We start from the raw sequence: 6,000 nt of genomic DNA on the forward strand, positions 1-6,000 counted from the left end.
GCCATGGATCCTCCCGCCAGAAGGGGGGAGGGGCAATGTCAGGGTGCACTGGTGCGAGGCATGGGCAGAAGAAGGGAGCATGGGAGTTTTTTTTAAACAGATGCATGAGAGTACAATATCATCCATAGGCTTATTATTGGAATTTATTATTGGAATTGTGTTAGATAGATGCTTAGCGCTAAACTTTTTTTTGAAAGAAACATCAACTTTATTTATTAAAAATAACGGTTACATCGTCAATAAGCAAAGGTACAATATCATCCATAGGCTTCTCAAACCAATCCCCTTGTCACGGAAAATTTTGCCAGCCTAGCAAGTTTTCATTTGCTTCCCTATTACACTGTTCAAACTTAGTAAGAGAAAAATCACATGCCATATAATAACAATCATTGAATATGGGGGCATAGAGGATTGGATGGAGGCACAACGGTTAAAATTGGATGCCGTCATTTCAAAAGGCAATGAATAAAGCCATTGAATTAATAACTAAACAAACGGATATAAGGGAAGTAAAAGTAAAAATTGCGGGTTAAAGGAAAATAAATTGCTTCACGCTAAAATTGATTATTGCTGCTATCCAATTCGAACTATCTATGGTGTATCAAGTGTAAAAATTGGATATTCGTAGAAGAGAAAAAAAATCTACAAACGTGCACAAAAAGGAATTGATAGCGCACTTGCACCATCTTGTCACGTACTCTACTTACAAAAAAGAACTGAAATGCACCAAAATCATATAATCCTCAAAAATATTACTGCTACTATACGTTCTTGCGTCTTGCATTATCCTCACCGAATTAATATATTACAACTAGAAAAGAAGATTTAGTTCTTAAGTCTCTCCCAAAAGTCCTTCAAGTAGCCCTGGACGGGAGATTCTGATTGCATCTGGAGTACGAGGACATCATAGCGGAGGCGGAGGCGGTCGTCGTCGACGTGGTCCTCCGCCCACTTCAGGAGCTCCTCCCGTTTGACGAAGTCGTGCACGTCGACGCTCCACGACGACCGGTCAGGGTAGATCATCCCGTGAAAGTCGCGCGGCTCGATGAGGCGGCTGAACGCCGCCACCCCCGCGCGGTCGAGGATGCTCACCTGGCACATGGCGGTGGAGTTCTTGCCGGAGTTGTTGGTCCCGGCGAGGTGGAGGCCAGCGCCCACGCAGAGGCCGCGGGCGTGGGGGTGGTAGGCGGCCTGCCAGTCGATGCCGCCGACGCGGAACTTGCGGGACTTGATGGAGGAGCCGTCGACCATCCTGTGCACGAGCTTGTAGCCGTCGATCTGGAAGAGGTGCGTCCCGGTCACCGGCCGCGCGCGGACGGAGGAGGAGGAGAAGGAGTGGACGGCGCGCTGGTAGGCGCCGCGCAGGGCCGGGAGAATCAGCTCGGTGGCGGCGGCTCCTGTCATGGCGATCGATGGTGGATACGATGTGCGTATGGGACGTGTATACCGTTCTTGTGTGTATTATATGGATGGGCTTTGGTGAGATCGTCAGTGTTTCTCAAGATTTCCTTGTGATATTCTCGTCAACATCCTAGGAAAGAAACCCTTTCCTACGATTTTTCACACCGAAAAACCTAAACTTACGCTCGGGGTGGTTAGGATTTTATACGGACCCCTTTCCCTCCCTTCCTCCCTTCCCCCCTAATGTCCAACCATAATTTTATATGTTCCGTATAGTAACTCGTAAGAGTTTGGGTGTGTTTGGATTGTGGCCAAAGTGCATTTTACCAAAATTTTGGTCATGACTCAAAGATTGGTTTTTGTTTGAATGGTTGCCAATTTTTTGGCATGCCAATGAACTTTAGCCAACTCTAGTTCATTTTTCTTGCCAATGTTGACCAAATTATGGGCAACCAAAACCTCAACCAAAATTTTGTCTAGCCAATGCTTTGGTGGGGCAACCTTGGGCACAAACCAAACACACCCTTTGTTCCATGCAAAAAAAAAACTCAAGATATTCTGACTGTATATAGTTAGCACCTCTCTTCTGTCACGATACCAAGAGTTTTGCTACACTTACGGGTTTTTTTATTTTTTTCTGAGATACTTCCAATCTATTCATTTTTAATCACGGCAGTACAACGAACACCAGAAATAAAAATTACATCCAAATCCATAGACCACCTAGCGACTAGGTTTACAGTACTACGTGGGTGGATTAGAGAAAATTTAGTGGCTTGTTAGAGGTTTTGAAAATGGCACCTTGGATTTATTTAGGCTCAATTTTGCTCTAATTATTCTCATCCCTAAGGAAAATGATGCCAAAGATATGGAAAAGTTTAGCAATTGTGCTGTGAAGACTTTGACCGAAGCCATGACTAATATGTTTTCTCCCATTAGCATAGACTTACCTCTCCTAATCAATCTGTCTTTATTAGGGATAGATGTATCCTGAAGAGTGTTGTCATGGCCCATGAGGTTAGACATGCGATTCATAATAGGACTAGTTCTGAGGAGCTTATTTTAAAACTCGATTATAAGAAAGCCTATGACAGAGTGAGATGGGATTTCCTTTTGGGAAATGCTTTCTTGTAGAAGTTTTGGTGAGAAGTTGATTGGTTTGATATTGATGACCCGTATTTTACTGGGGGCAGAGGTCTCAAACAGGGTAACCCCCTTTCTCATATCCCGTTTAACCTTGTGTGTGCCTGATTTCTTTTCTAAAACGTTGTACAAAGCTACCAGCCATGGTTTAGTTTCTGGGCTTTTACCCAATTTCATTCCTGGTGGTGCGTAGTTTGCAGTATGCTCATGACACTTCGCTATTTATTGATAATTCCATTGACAAGGCTAGAAATTTTTAATGGATCTTGTCCAGATTTGGAAGTTTATCTAGTATGAAAAATACCTTTCATAAGAGTGCCTTTTGACTATCCATCCTAGTGAGGTGCCCAAAATCTTTTGTTGTAAAATTGGTTCATTTTCCCTCGAGTATTTGGGAGTGCCTTTGCACTTTGATAAACTTAGGAGAGATGACTTACAACCTATCATTTATAGGATCATTAAAATTATTTCAGGTTGGATGGGTAAGACTTTGTCTTTCAGGGGTAACTTATTTTATTATGTTCCTATATTACTAGCAATCTCGCTTATCTAATGTCTATGATTAAATCTCTCAAATGGGTAATTAATGTCATTAACTTTCAAATGGCACACTTCTTCTGGGGAATATGGGTGATTCTCACAAGTACCATTTGGCCTGTGGGGTTTTGGTTTCTAGGAAGAAGAAATTTGGTGGTCTAGGTGTCTCTAATCTAGGTATTTTAACATGGCTTTACTTGCCTCTTGGGTAAGAGATATTTTGAGAGTGGGGATAAAGATTGGGAAAGGATTTTGGATTTTAAATATAATACTCTACCTTTTGTTGTCTAAACCTTGGCAATGGTTCTCCTCTTTGGAAGAGTGTTACTTGGGTTGTCAATGCTTCTAAGACCTTTTAGAGCATCTCCGGCCGTTGGCCCCCCAGGCGGCTCGTAAAATCGCCGCCTGGGGACGAACCGGCGCTAAAATCGGGCTGGGGGCTTTCGGGTTCCCAGCCGCCGGCCCCAGGGTCGCCCCCAGAAGGCGTGTTTAATACTTTTTGAAAAGGAATTCGGCTAAAATCCGGCAAACGGGACAAAGTTTCGGCTAAAATTCGGCGAACATGACATTACTTAGGCCACTTAAATAGTTTTTTACATAGGAAACTAAAAATACTAAAAAAACAAAGGCCGCAACTACGGGGCGAAGAACGCGTTGAGCGCGGCGAAGTGGACGACGACGCCTCCCTCGTCGCGGCCCCGATGCCGAGCGGCGAACTGCTCATAGGCGCGGCACTGGCGCTCCAGCTCCGTCCGCGCGCAGTCTTCGTGCGCCCACTTCAAGGCCGCCTCGTCGGAGAGCCTCTGCTCCGTCTTCACGACGGCGAGCCCTGGCTCTGTCTTCACGGAGGCGAGCCCGGGCTCCATCTTCACGGCGGCCTGCTCCGTCTTCGGCTTGACGAAGCGGGGAGGAGCCGAGGAGGAGGCGCGCCCGCCCTCGTTGATGACGATGCCGGCGCTGCGGGTGCGCCGGCCGAGCGGCGTCTCCGCGGGCTCGGCCTTGACGTTGAACAGCCCCGGCGACCCGGAGGAGTGTGAGGAGGAGCGGGAGGAGGAGGAAGAAGAGGACGCCGTCCTCCTCGGCATCCATTGGCCGCCGCTCCGGACCGGGGCGGCAGAGTACTTGAACGGCGGGTCGTTGCCGCCCTCGAGGTGCCGGAGAACGGCGTGGAGCGTGCGGCAGGTGGCGCCCCACAACAGGCGGCGCCCCTCTCTGTTCTTGGTGCCCCACACCACCGGCGCCCCATTGGTGGAGGCGAGCCGCTGCGCCTGCCGGTGCTGGAAGTACGCCGCCCACGCCTCGTGGTTGCCGGCGGCGTACTGCGAGAAGGCCCGCTGCTCCTCCGCCAGCGACGCCTGCACGCGGTCAACCTTGTCGGCGAAGTAGTCGGGGCGCATGTCGACGTCGGGCAGTGGGGGGATGGCGACGCCACCGGCGCTGAGCTTTAACCGCCCCGGCGTGCGCATGTCGGGAGGCGCCGGGATGTTCGCCTGGAACAGCAAGTGGGCTTCCCACTCGTGCAACGTGCGGCGGCCGAAGCCATTGGCCGCCGCGCCATCTCCGGGGAAACGCTTATACTTTGTCCTAGGTTTGGGATGGGGTCAATATGAAGCTTACTTTGGGTAGGTGTGCGAATCAAGTGGGCATGTCCTTACTGTGTCAATTGGTTGATTTTGTTAGTTATGTTCCCTTGTATGAGGGTAATGATGCTCCTATTTCGATGGTATCTTTTTCTAGGTAATACACCGTCAAATTGTTTGAGATCATTAATTTTGGTGGAGTAAAATGCACCCGCGGTCATTGAACTTGTGTAAAAAGCTCATTTTGGTCACTGTACTTAAGAATACGGTCAATACGGTCACTATATACGACTTGAGGTGATTATACGGTCACTGGGTCACCGTATAGCTTCGTATTTTACTCTGTTGACTGGTCAAACATCACAGCACCCTTTCTCTATCTATGTGGGCCCCAACTGTCATTGAAAAAATGCCATGCGTGGTAGGAGAACCAGCGATCATCTGCTGAAGCCCACGTGCTAACAACTGTGCCCACACAACTTCGTTTTAATTTGTCAATAAAAGAACACAACTTCTTGTTAAACATATATACTCAGAGAACACGCATACTACACACTTAAACGCATATTTAATTAACACACACACAACACACTTAAACGCATGCACGCAACACTTTCGCAAGTCGTTGGGCTACTTAGACAACACGAGGTCGAGGTGCGACGTTGTATTGTCTCAGTTCTTCGTCGGTGTCGCCATCCTTCTGGGGTGGTGCACGTCCTCGGCGCCGTCACCATCATGGGTTTCGTTTACGTGTCGCCGGTGGCATGGCGAAGCTGCGGGGCAAGGTCTAGATGTGTGAACCTTTGCCGTGCTCATCATGGTGTCCATGTTGTCGAGCTAAGGCATGTGCAGCTGCACGTGCATGCCGGTGAAAGGGAACATGGCCATGTTTAAGCGAGCACACCGGTCTCAGCTGCTTGTGTCGAGATGCTGGTCGAGAATGTAAGACGAGATAGCACGAGAGAGACTGCAACTGCAACTATTTTCAACTATATTCATTCACCATGCTCAACTATATTCACCATCGTCGCACGAGAGAATGTACGGGGATGATGAGCACGTAGAGTGCGGCCACTACGCTAACAACCTCCGTATCTAACTCATCTAGATAAGATCATGCAATCATGTACATGAGACTAGATCTAGTGATTGCAGTTTCTCTAAAAAAGGTCTAGTGGTTACAGGGAGAAAGCTACGTGAATGAATCTTACGCTGGTGCAGCTGGTCTTCTAGGGGTATACCAACAGAGAACACACTATTCCTCGCTGTTGGCTGCGTGCATAGCCTACGCGTGGAGCTCAAGAAGTGAAGAAGATGATGACAGGGGGCAGGGAGCTAA

The sequence above is a fragment of the Triticum aestivum genome, chromosome 5D, assembly GCF_018294505.1.
Source record: "Triticum aestivum cultivar Chinese Spring chromosome 5D, IWGSC CS RefSeq v2.1, whole genome shotgun sequence".
Taxonomy (NCBI): domain Eukaryota; kingdom Viridiplantae; phylum Streptophyta; class Magnoliopsida; order Poales; family Poaceae; genus Triticum; species Triticum aestivum.